The sequence below is a fragment of the Cimex lectularius genome, unplaced genomic scaffold (assembly GCF_000648675.2).
Source record: "Cimex lectularius strain Harlan isolate CLEC.00 unplaced genomic scaffold, Clec_2.1 scaffold36, whole genome shotgun sequence".
Classification (NCBI taxonomy): Eukaryota; Metazoa; Arthropoda; class Insecta; order Hemiptera; family Cimicidae; genus Cimex; species Cimex lectularius.
In genome coordinates, this window is record NW_019392648.1 from 922,709 (window position 1) to 935,477 (window position 12,769).

The 12,769-nt window shown below is 36.1% G+C and overlaps 1 protein-coding gene across 1 annotated transcript in view; it reads left to right on the top strand.

Annotated features, from left to right (window-relative positions):
- LOC106668392 overlaps positions 1-12,769 on the top strand; it is a 561,179-nt gene that overhangs the window by 56,921 nt on the left and 491,489 nt on the right. The window lies entirely within an intron of this gene.

Genomic DNA, 12,769 nt, shown 5'->3' on the forward strand with positions numbered 1-12,769 from the left:
TTATTATATAGAGACGTTATTGAAAGAAAACACGAAAACTTTCTTTATTTTCCGGACATCCCAACTTAATCAGTAAAAAATAAGTCGGTTCGCCCTGCGGTAGGCATGATTTTAGACTTAGGCTTATATTAAACCTTGGAGGAAAAGGAAGAGAAAAATGTATCCAAGTAATTAAGAAGGAAATAAAGTTAGGAGTGGGCATTAAAATCGGCTCATTAAGGGAAGTTAGCATAAACTACGCGGGAATGACATTAGAGAAGGTGTTTGTCTCCGGCCCTAATCCTATCCGGCCTCACCTAAAACTCGATTCAATTAGGGGGGTTGGGATAAAATGGAAAGGGCACTGTTTTCATTTTAAACTCCACCGACGGTAAAGCTGCCCACTTGGAAGGCACACTTACAACATTGTTCATCCAACATTTCACCACTTTCCCACATCGTATTTGTTCATTTACTCTCTTTTTATTATTTAGATTAATAATTACGTTTTTCCCTCATCCATACAATTTCCACTTATTTTAAATTATACACTGACAGGCAAAAAATATCACCTAATTGTTTTTTTTCGTCAACATATTTTCCAGACCCATCTGCCTTCTTCCTGCAATGTGCAAAATCCTCGATAGACTCCTTTTAAAGTAGCCCATCCTAGATACTCACAAAACATGATGCTTATTGTACTAAGTTACATAACGGAATTCGATTTTTAATGTTTAAGGTACTAATGTAATAAATTAAACTTACTAATAACTGATAAGCAAAAAATTTAACCCAATGGATTTTTTTATTTTTCTCGATAAAAGAAATCTTTTTTCGTCATTTGTCTCATTGTTTTTTCCACTAAATATTTGTTTATGCTATGTTTATTAGGAATATCAATTAGACGTAAACACACTTAATATTTAATCCAAAACAAGGGTAAAGAATTTTCCAATGCTTACTTTTTACAGAATTTAAAATGTTTATATTTTTATTTATTTTTTTACGAGGGTTTGAAACAGCAGAGGTCATATAAACCCTCAGGGTGCTGGTGTGCTTGAAAAAAAGCCCATTTGTAAGTATCCAGCGGCCCTGCATTCGAACCCGGGACCTTTACCTTACAGTGATGAGCGCCGTGTCAACGTCTAAACTGTCGCGGCCACCGACGCACCCTTAATAAATTGTTTAGTTTTCATCTTTGTTTTGTTAATTTAAATTTTTAAAGTCAAACTGCCCCTTAGTGGAGATGATGTTGCGCATGGGGTGGCACTTATTTAAATGGACGTTCCATCAGATATGCGGCTGTTGCCATCAGAGTTTCCTACAAAACTGCAACGTTTTCACGAAACTGGTGTCCTACCATAGAAGTCATTTTTCTGGATGCCCTAGAGTAACAGGACTATAGGATGACCGTTTTTTTACTTTGCGAAACCGGCACGTTACTGTTGTTCAAGCGATTCATCAACTCCAGGAAGTTCGAGGTGTCCGAATTTCTGAACGCACAGCTCGACGAAGATTAAAGCAGTGTGGACGGATGGCTTTTCGCCCCGTAAGAGAACCAGAATTGACCAGAACACGCAGAGTTGCATGGATCGCATTTTCTCGATAACCCAGCCATTGGTCTTTAGACGATTGGTCTGCTGTACTTTTTACAGATGAGTGTAGATTTGCCCTGCGATCTCCAGATGGCGTGAAAGAGTGTGGAGAAGACGAAATGAAAGGTACGAAGGCTATAATTTTTCCCAGAGCCAGCCTTTTCAACGTAGCTCAGTGATGGATGTGAACAGGTATTTCAATGCAGAGTCGCACAGAATTGGTTGTTGTTCGTGGAAGGTCTTTGACGGCCACACGCTATGTGGATGAAATTTTGGATCATCACGCTTTGCCTATCCTCGATGAAATCAGCGACAATCCTATTCTAATGCATGATAATGCCCGTCCACATATCGCTCCCATAGTACAAACGTACCTTCAACAGCATAACATCAGGGTCTTAGTCAGCCCATACTCCAGACTTGAACCCCATCGAACATTTATGAGATAACCTCAAAAGACTAATAAGAGCACGTCCATCACTTTCTGTTACACTCCACCATCTTGAACGGACTCTTCGAGAAGAATGGGCTAACCTCCAGCAAAGAGACTTTCCAGACTGGTAGAAATTATGCCGAGCCGTCTTGCAGATGTAATTAAGGCATGCGTTGGAAATACTTGATATTGAAATGATAATTAAAAATGAAAACAAATTTTCTCTTTCCGCTATTTTTTATTTGTCATTTATTTTCCTAAGCAACTTACATTGTTTTTTACGTTTTTAGACAAAGACTCAATTATTAAGTCTTAAAAAACTTGAAACTTTAATTAATATATAAAAATACAAATGGCGTTTAATCAGGATTCGATTTTTGGCGACTTTTGAAGTGGCCGCTTCAGAAATCGCCGAGAATCGAATCCTGATTACACGTCATTTGAAAAATGGCAAAAAGGAATGAAAATTGGAAAGGCAGTCGGTTGAGATCGGGAGTTGGTTTCCGAGGGGATCGACGTCACGATAGCTCAAGTGGTAAGAGCAGCGGCGTATTGAGCCGAAGGTCGTGGGTTCGAATCCCAGTCGTGACACCAGCTTTTTCATTACAAGCAAGACCTTATATAAAAAGTTTAATTAATTGAAAGAAGTAATTTGGTCAATCAAACCGCTAAATATATTGGAAAAATATTAAAGTTATTCCCATATATTTTAAATATATCGTATTAAATTTGCAATAATATAACTAAAATAAAAGAGCAATTTTTTAGATTAAACAAATTTTATAGAACAAAGTATCATATAATTAATATTTTCCTAGAATAAAATAATGCCTTGATGTTATTGTCGTGAATCTCGGGACGCGAACTCGTACAAGAAATACTTAAGTAAGAAACAGGGAAATGGTCGTCTTTCCTTTTTGGCTGCGAAGAGTTTTCCATTTCCTTTTCCCACGCCTGTTCCACCCCGTGGCGGTACACGCTTTTACTCACCCTTCCACCAGTCGTTCCGCCAGTGGTATTGTTCCACTCCCCTGTTCCATGATGATGATGATGATGATGATGATGTAATACTAGTTGTGTGCTTCCAAATCAATCCTCGTATAAATTGCCATTTCGGTTTGAAGGAATCGACGATTATATCAGATAAACCATATATAACAATTTGCAACGTATTAGCTACATAAAAATATGTTAATAAAATACAAATGATGGTCGATTAGTTTTCCATCGGCAAACCCTACCGTTAGAAAAGGAATTTAGATCATTATGTATTTAATTTTCAATTGGGCATCTTTTAATGGAATTACTTGAAGTTATTATAATTGATGCATGAAAATTACACAAAGTTATTATATTTTTTTTATAAAACAGCAAAAGACAAGATCGGCTTGTTTAATCTTACCCACCTTCTGACCTAAGTGTGTTATAAAATACAAATTCATCCGTCTGGAATGGGATGGTGGGTCGGTGGGAGTGAAAGGTTTTGAATTATGTCGACGTCCTCCCTATGTTGGCAACTGTGCTCGGACTGGGTTTTTATGACGATCATAAAAATATTAATGGCCGGAGAGTATGTGTGAGTATTACGACACGAGACCGTGGAGGGAGGGAATTTATGGGAGAAAGGGCGAGTTTCGGCCCTTTAACGAATCATGCACCCGCACGGCAAAAATGAGTCGGCTTTACTGGTCCTTAAAAATACAAAGAAACGTTATTATTATTTTAAAAATATTCTTGTTTTTTCGTTTTCGAAATGTGAAAACGAACCGCACAACGTGAAACTAAGCGGAGTCATTGTACACGATTGTTATTATTACATTTAAAAAATTAAATTTGTAAAAACTAAATCTATACGTCGTAACCAAGTCAAAGATACCAAAGTAGGTACAAAGTTAGAGACAAGATGTGGCCATGATACGGTAAGGACGTTTCGGGGGAAGCTCACTAAGGGTGAATTTCCATTTTTATTGCCTCTTTTGACGAAAATACAGAACACCGGTTAATAGGGTTGAAATGAAATTCGACAACATAATCATACCGTATAAGTTTACTTAATTTTACTTACTTTAAAGTGTATTTACGCTATTGAAGTTATTTAATTTTCCATGTGGTGTGTTGTTCTTGTTATATGTGTTAAAAAAAAATTTATGCATTATTATAATAGTTGGAAAACAATTCATAGGGCTGGATACTAAATTTAAAATAAAAATGAAGGAAAAGTAAAAACTCACGGTTTGTTATGGACTGTATAAAAAAAGGAACCACTCACTGGTATGTGCCCCGTTGGAACGCCGTAGAACGACCTATAGCTCAGAAAGTGAAAAATAGGATGGGAAATGAGGGAAATTTTGGAAAATGGCAAAGGAACATAGAAGGGGAAAGTGAGAGGTGCTCACGGGAGAGGTTGTAAAAGCGGAGAGAGAGGTGAACTCGAGAAGGGTTTTTTTTCCCCAATAAATCCTTACAGAGACCCTGAAAGATGGAAACTGCAGAACATGACAAACGAAGAGGTTGAAAACAGTACTCAAATGGTTAAGGTGGAGGGCCTTTTTTTCTGGCTAAAACAACAATATTTTAAAAGAGTATATTTACTATATAAATGGGATGGTAATAAAATAAAACTTTAAATTCACTAATTTCGTGGTCCGCTTGACCAAATAAATCATTACAATTAATTAAGGTTTTTAGTTGAGATGAAAAAAAAGTTAATGGCACGAGCGGGATTCGAACCCACGATCTTCGGCTAGATACGCTGTTGCTCTACCACTTGAGCTATCGTGACCTCGATCCATCCGGGCATCAACTTCCTATCTCAACCCCACCTTATGAGTTTTCCCTCCTTTTTGCCATTTTTCAAATGTCGTGTAATCGGTTTGGATTCTCGACGACAATTGAAATGGCCACGGAGAGCTTTAGTGAAGAGTACTTCATATTAATTTTTTAAATTCGCTAATTTCGTGGTCTGCTTGACCAATTAAATCATTACACTTAATTAAGGTTTTTAGTTGAAATGAAAATATGGCAAAAAGGAGGGAAAACTCATAAGGTGAGGTTGAGATAGGAAGTTGATGTCCGAGTGGATCGAGGTCACGATAGCTCAAGTGGTAGAGCAGCGGCGTATCTAGCCGAAGATCGTGTGTTCGAATCCCGCTCGTGCCATTAACTTTTTTTCGTCTCAACTAAAAACCTTAATTAATTGTAATAAAATAAAACTGTGGTCTAAATATTATATGAAAATTTATCTTTTGGATATAATAGTGGTCAGATAGATATTTTGATGCAATAAATAATTATATGTCGCCTTTTTTCTATCTCTTCGTGAATCATAAGTTTGTTTTATGTTAAAACTTTCGGGAAATACACGCATGTTTCAATAATTAAAAAAAGTCATATGAGGACTATTCTTTTTTGTAGAACCAATTATTTGTGTTACTAATTAATAATTAATTGTGCAAAGATTGTTGTATTAGCTGTATTGAATGATAATATGTAAAAATAGAAGAAACACATTTCGTATCTAATTTCGACTCTCGTAGATGTAGGTGTAATATACTTTTAAGAGCTTTCGTATCCTCTGTATCTACCCCTTCACATTGAGGTTAAGGTCAGAGCACTAATCAGCTGCTACAGATTAATTAGCGATCGCAGCTGGAATGATAAGTGCAATAACATAGGTCACTCGAAAATCTCACAACTATTGACGTTAACGGTCAATTATTAAGCGTTAGTGATAAAAATATTAAAACCCCTTTGGGGAAAAAGCACTTTCAGGTAGTCACTCCTTGTGATTATAATTATAATCTGGATGATGACCGTCGAAACATAGACTGCTACACAGATGGATCACTTATCAAAGGTAGAGGGAGTGGTGCAGCAATCTATATACCAAAATTAGGAATCAGCTTCACCTCCCCTCTTCGCAATAACACCTCCGTTTTTCAGGCGGAAATCTGGGCCATCAATGTGTGTTGTAGAACACTTATGGAAAATAAAATTAAGGGAAAAGATATTAGAATTTTTCTGACAGTCAGGATAGTCTTAGAGCATTATACAAAGATTTGTCAACCTCACGACAGGTGGAGGAAACTATAGATCTTATCAATAGGATCGCATTCAGGTTTGAGAAGAAGGTAAACTTTATTTGGGTACCAGCACATAAAGGACACCATGGCAATGAAAAGGCGGATGGCCTAGCCAAAGAAGGTCCTAATACTACGTTTGTTGGACCACAAACGGTATTACCTAGCTCTATGAGCACAGCGAAAGAGAGTATTAAAAACTGGGGCATGAAACAATTCCTTAAGGAGTGGAATCTATCCCCCGGACACAGGCAATCGAAAGAATTTGTTAAGGCGATCAAATCAGCAGAAATGAAATGGCTATTCTCTATCTCAAGGAAGGGAATTAAGAGGCTGATAGATATTCTGACGGGCCACTGCCCACTGACAAGACACCTCTTCTTAATGGGTATTTTACCAGACCCTTTTTGCCGTTTTTGCGAAATAAAAGAAGAAACGGCAAGGCACTACCTCGCAGAGTGTGATAGGTATTCTAGGTCTAGATTTGAAATCGTTGAAGGAGAGGACATCACCAAATCACTCCCCGAGATTAAATGGTCCAAAATCTTGGGGTTTGTGAACAGTTCCAAGAGATTGATTCAGGACACGTGAGCCGACCATGTCCCGGACCTTTTAGGGATGGGGTACGAGTCTACCCAGGCATTTAACCCCTCGGGTCTTGATCGCCCATCCTGCATAATATATATAGAAGAAGAAAAATAACTTTATTCTGGGACTGGTGTCCCCTTAGAATNATACAGGTGATAGTTACATGACTGGATGGAGTCGGGCAGATCATTGATATAAATGGAAAAAAGGATAGGAGAAATGCTAGAGCCTTGGGGCACCCCAGATTTTAGAGGGAGGAAGGAAGAGGTAAGGCCATTGGGAAGGGAAACAGCTTGGTGGCGATTAGTAAGGTAGGAGTGGAACCAACGGATGGTGCTGGCGGAGAAGGAAAAAGATTCGATATATATATATATATCCTTTGTATTTATAGTACACCGGTGAGCCCCAGTTCATCAAGAAACATAGTACTTCCCAAAACCTGCCATTGCTAAACTTTTCGAATCTCCTGTCTATGATATCGCCTCTATAATAAAATTTTAATACCCAAACAACATGGTTTTCAACCTAACAAATCAACCATCTCCTATCTACTGCTGTTTGAAAGTTTTATACTAAATCTGTGATGTTTGGTGACCGTTAGTTAATGATTATTTGAAATTCGAGAGATGCGGTCTGGTGCGACGTAGGTTTTAGAAAAAAATTTTCTTTATCGTGCCCACGTTTCGATCATTATTGAGCTCATCTTTAGGGCCTGGGATTTATAAACATTGTTTAAATTCAATTAGTTAAGGTTTTAAGTGTAATCTGCTTGATTCTCGGCGACAAGTGAAATGGCTACGGAGAGCTTTAGTGAAGTATACTTCGTTTTAATTCGTTAAATTATTTTTTTTTAAAGTTGAGTCCCGATAGCTCAAGTGGTAGAGTAGCGGCGTATCAAGCCCGAAGGTCGTGGGTTCGAATCCCGCTCGTGACACTGACTTTTTTATCTTAACTTAAAACCTTGAATTGAATTATATTAATTGGTCAAGGGGACCACGAAAAATAGTGAATTGTTTAAATTTTACAAATACATGTAGGATGTGAAAAAAATGAATTTATACAATGCTAGAAATTTTAGACTCAATCAAGTATTTGTACTCATTCAAAGTGTTTTTGTGTAGATGTGTCAATATTGCGTGTCGTGTTGATAGCGCCAGTGAGATATTGACGTTTATGTTTATATACCTTGGATTTTGAAGGAGTGGGGAAGGAATTCGGAATAGTACACATTTTTTGAGGAGTTGGCTTCTTTGAGGTGAAAGGATCCGACAATGGGAAAGGATCGGTAATGGTTCGGCCTTATTATTCTTTCAGGATTATATAGACGGGGATAACTAGGAAAAGGAAAGCTAAATTGTTGAAGAATTAGACTATGCAGAAATGTTTTATGTGCGGAATGTGATGAATGATTTATACGTTATATTATTATTTTGTGTGATATGATGATATATGTTTGTTGTTGATATTGAATTTGATTAACGATATTAGCGTAGCTGCGTCTCGGTTTGCATGTGTCTGTTCTGTAATTTACATCAACAGAGATAAGCCCAGCATCAATTACAGAAGCCCAGAAGATGATCTCAATGAAGATCGAAACGTTGACACGATAAAAAAAATATTTGTCTAAAACCTACGTCGCACAGACCGCACCTGACGATCTCCAAATAATTTTTATACTAAATGCTTTTTCGTACAATAAATTAGATTATGTAAATTACACGGACATCACTATCACATTTGATTGCGTAAATTTTAATTTGCTTTTATTGAAATTAAATATTTAGTTTTCATGGACCCATATTGTTCTGGTTTCATATTTATTTGCATGGTAAATAGTTTCATGTAAAATTTAATAATTCTTTGACTGCACTGGCGCAAAACCTGCCTTAGGGTTCTTATTTAGGACATTAAATATTTCTGATCTTTTTTTAATGATGTTGCTGAATTTCTCTCTCAGAATATTTTTGCTCTTTCCTGACGATGTCAAGCTGGACCATAATAATGATAATTACACAGAAATAATTCAATCCGCATTTTCTGATTTTATTGATTGGTGTTCAAAAAATACACTTAAATCCATTAGTTGTCTTGGTCCGCTTGACCAATTAATATCTTTCAATTACTTAAGGTTTTTAGTTGAATTAAAAAAGTTAATGTCACCAGCGGGATTCGAACCCACGATTTTCGGCTAGATACGCCGCTACTCTACTACTCTACCGCCAAGAAGTCACGATGGTGGTAGAGCAGCGGCGTATCTAGCCGAAGGTCGTGGGTTCGAATCCTGCTCGTGACATTGACTTTTTTATCTCAACTAAAAACCTTAATTAATTGGAATAAACTTAAAATTAATTTTAATAAATACTTGTATATTTTGTAGATGTAATAAAAAAGTTAATTCATCCTAAGTCACATCCATGTGAGCACATTTAAAGATCTTGGTGATATGATCTCATGATATTGAATTTTCCCAGCTTGAAACCAATATTACTAACGAGGGTAATAAAATGTCAGGATTTGTGATTCGAAATATTCACTATTTTAGAAACAAATTTACAATAAACAATTTATTTTGCTTCATAATTCGTTTCATTTAAAGTATACTAGTCCTATCTAGTCATTCTTTGAAAAGTATCTTTGTACTAAACTTGAAAAAGTCCAAACTAAATGCTTAATACGATAGAAAGTAGCAAACTTTTTCTCTTCTCCTCTATAGCCTTATCCACAGAAAAATTAATAACCTCCAAATGTTAAACCTAACCATTTTTAATGTCATCCTCACAACAGTCCAACTTCACCGAACTCAAAAATATAATTACTTATTTCACCCTGATTTTTCTAGAAATTATACTCCCCGCTTAGCTACGAAATTCAGATAAGGTTGGCAGACCGTCAGACGTCTACAGTATATAAGCAGCAACATTTTTTTTATATCCTGGATGATTTATTTAAAAAAGTCAAAAATGTCAGTTGCTTTCTCTTTTTAGATATACTTGTTCGTGCATGCAACGGTGCTCAGTTCTAGAACACTGGAGCAGAAAAGATCCGTATACAGATTTATTAATACAGATTTCAGATTTAGGAAAGAAACGTGTCAAATTGTCTTCCCCTTCGGCTTTCCGGAGTAGCAGCCCTTTCACGTCAGGAGGGTGTAACGACGGGCCCCCACCGCCCGTGAAATTCATTTAATGCAAAATATGCTTACGCCGGCCCTCTTCGGCTTAAAGTATGCGGTTTGCGTTATGCGTAAACAAACCGTTGAAAAGCGTGAAGGGGGAAAAGGAAAGGAAGGAAGATAGGTGGATATGACGGTAATTACAATGGGTTTCCCCTTCGAAAACGCAACACCACACTTGTCGCAAAAGGAATCCCACTGAGATATTGCTTTCCGCTCCACCGGCGGCTGTCGCTTCTTTTATTTAAATTTCAAGCGAGTGAAAAAACGTCGAGGAGTTGCGCTTTCTAATTTAAATAAAATGAAAAGTCCTACGAATTTGTTTTTCTTTGAACTGTCGACTTATCCGCGTTCTCCCCGAGCGAGAGTCTGACATGCAAGTCACAGAGGTGTGCTTTAATAAAAACGTCTTTTCCTCTTCATATCATCTCTTTTGATTTCCATTCGTTTTATATTAATATGAATAAATGAATTTTTATTTGACACCGGCAAATGTTGTTATTAACTTGAAAGTACGACTCGCATACTTTACATTGCAGAGCTATAACTAGAGATGACATGTCTGAATTTTTGCAAATTTTGATTAATCGATTTTAGCCCTTTCTAAAGTGACCATCTTTCCAATGTATAAACGAAAAATTTTTGCATGAAATTGTACATTTTGTAATTTTTTACTGTACTAATTGCGCAAATTCGGTTTTTACTGCACGAAAGTGCACAATAATCGATTTCCAAAATAGTTTTTTATTATTATATAACAAGTATTTCACTATTATAACATATTTTTCAATTAATTAAGGCTTTTAGTTGAGATAAAAAAGTCAATGTCACGAGTGGGATTCGAACCCACGACCTTTGGCTAGATACGCCGCTACTCTACCACTTGAGCTATCGTGACTTCGATCCACTCGGACACCAACTTCCAGTTTCATCCAACCTTTTGAATTTTCCCTTCTTTTTGCCATTTTTCAATTCAATTCAAAAGGTGGGGTTGAGATGGGAAGTTAATGTCCGAGTGGATCGAAGTCACGATAGCTCAAGTGTTAGCGTAGCGGCGTTTCTAGCCGAAGGTCGTGGGTTCGAATCCCGCTCGTGACATTGACTTTTTTATCTCAACTAAAAACCTTAATTAACTGAAAGATATTAATTCGTCAAGCGGACCACGAAAACTGGCGAATTATAAAATATATTATCATTTTGATTAATCAATTCTGTTCGTTATTTGCTGATATTTAAGAAATTTTTAGTATTTTTTTCCCGCATTACATTGTGAAAGGGGGAATGAAATATTAATATTATATAGGCTGAAAAGGGGAGGCAGGAGCCCCTTGAAATCGATACCTCAATACAAAGAAAATAGTTGTCTTGTTCATGAAAAACTTTTTCTTAAACTTTAAATTTTTATTCCGTTCGAGAAATTATTGCATAGTCATTATAAATTTTTTTATTATTTACAGTCATGCAAAATCATAGTACATGATGTACGGCTACTCGTCTTTTAAACTTTTAAATGAACCAAAAAGTCTTAATTAACTATGGTTCGAATCTCAATAGTTTCGGAGTTATTCCACTTTTATTGATTTTTTAAGATTTATATTAATATTCTTTTTAGTGGTGTAATTGCGTTTTAAATTAATTTTTCAAAGATCAAGATATTGAAGAAACTGTAAAAACCGTGGTTGAAGGATTGGTAAGGTGGAAAGATTATGAAAAAACAAAAAACTTAAGGAAATTTAGAATGGATTTATTAAACGTTTTTTAATTTGGGTTTGAAACCGAAATAGTGCAAGTGTTTACTTATTTACCAACACGACGGCAAATTTTATTAAAGGATTATTGTATTATTATTTTCCGGAATAAAAGAGTTTTAAGATCCAAAACGTTTCAGTTCATTCATTGAAAATTTCTTTAAGTTTTTTTAATATTATTATTCATCTTTCCACCTTACCAACCCGTCATCCACGGTTTTTATCCTATTCTTCATCAATTGCTTCATCTTTGAAAAAAGTAATTAAAAAAGTCAGCAAAAAGGTGAAATCTTAAAAAAATTAGAAAAACGGTAATTACTCCGAAACAGTAGAGATTCGGACCATAGTTAGTTAGGACTTTCTGGTTCCATTTTGAATGTAGAATCTACTGGCAAAGTTTGTAACACGAGTAGCCGAACGTACATGCCATGACCATATCTGAAATTGGCCAAATTCCTGGTCTAAAAAGATCCTCCTTATTCGATGTGATATAAATACCAGGACTACGATTGACTATATACATGTACAAATTTTAAACAGGAAAAATAGCTTTCGGGGATGAAAGGGTTTGTAATGTTAAGAGCAAATTTTCTCTAGAAAATACCCCGACAGATTAACCTTGTTTTTCACTCAAAACCATGCACATCGAAAAATATCAACGATTGCGATTATTTATGAACTTTTATAAACATTCCTCCCAACAGTGTATGTACATGAATGTTTTGGAGAGGGTTGACCAGTTTTTCAATGTTGAAGAGGATCAGGTTTATGGCCTTGAATGATGTTACAAATTTATGTAAACAATTCGCCGAGCTAACGCTTTATTGGTTATAAGAAATAGGGATGGCACAATTTAGACTGGTATAAGAAAAGCATAAATACCGACAGATATTTTAATTTCAACTCTTCACATTCTTTCACACAAAAAATTAACTGTGCTAACATCCTAATTTATAGAGTATTTGAAACAAGCAGCCCTCAGTTTCGAAATGAAAAACAAAAACATATTCGAAACACTCTAACAAGAAACAACTTTCCTAAGTGATTAGTTAACAAATTAACCTCTCTTTTTGATTTGAAATTTGAAAAATGGCAAAAAGGAGGGAAAATTCCAAAGGTGGGGTTGAGATGGGAAGTTAGTGTCGAGTGGATCGAAGTCACGATAGCTCAAGTGG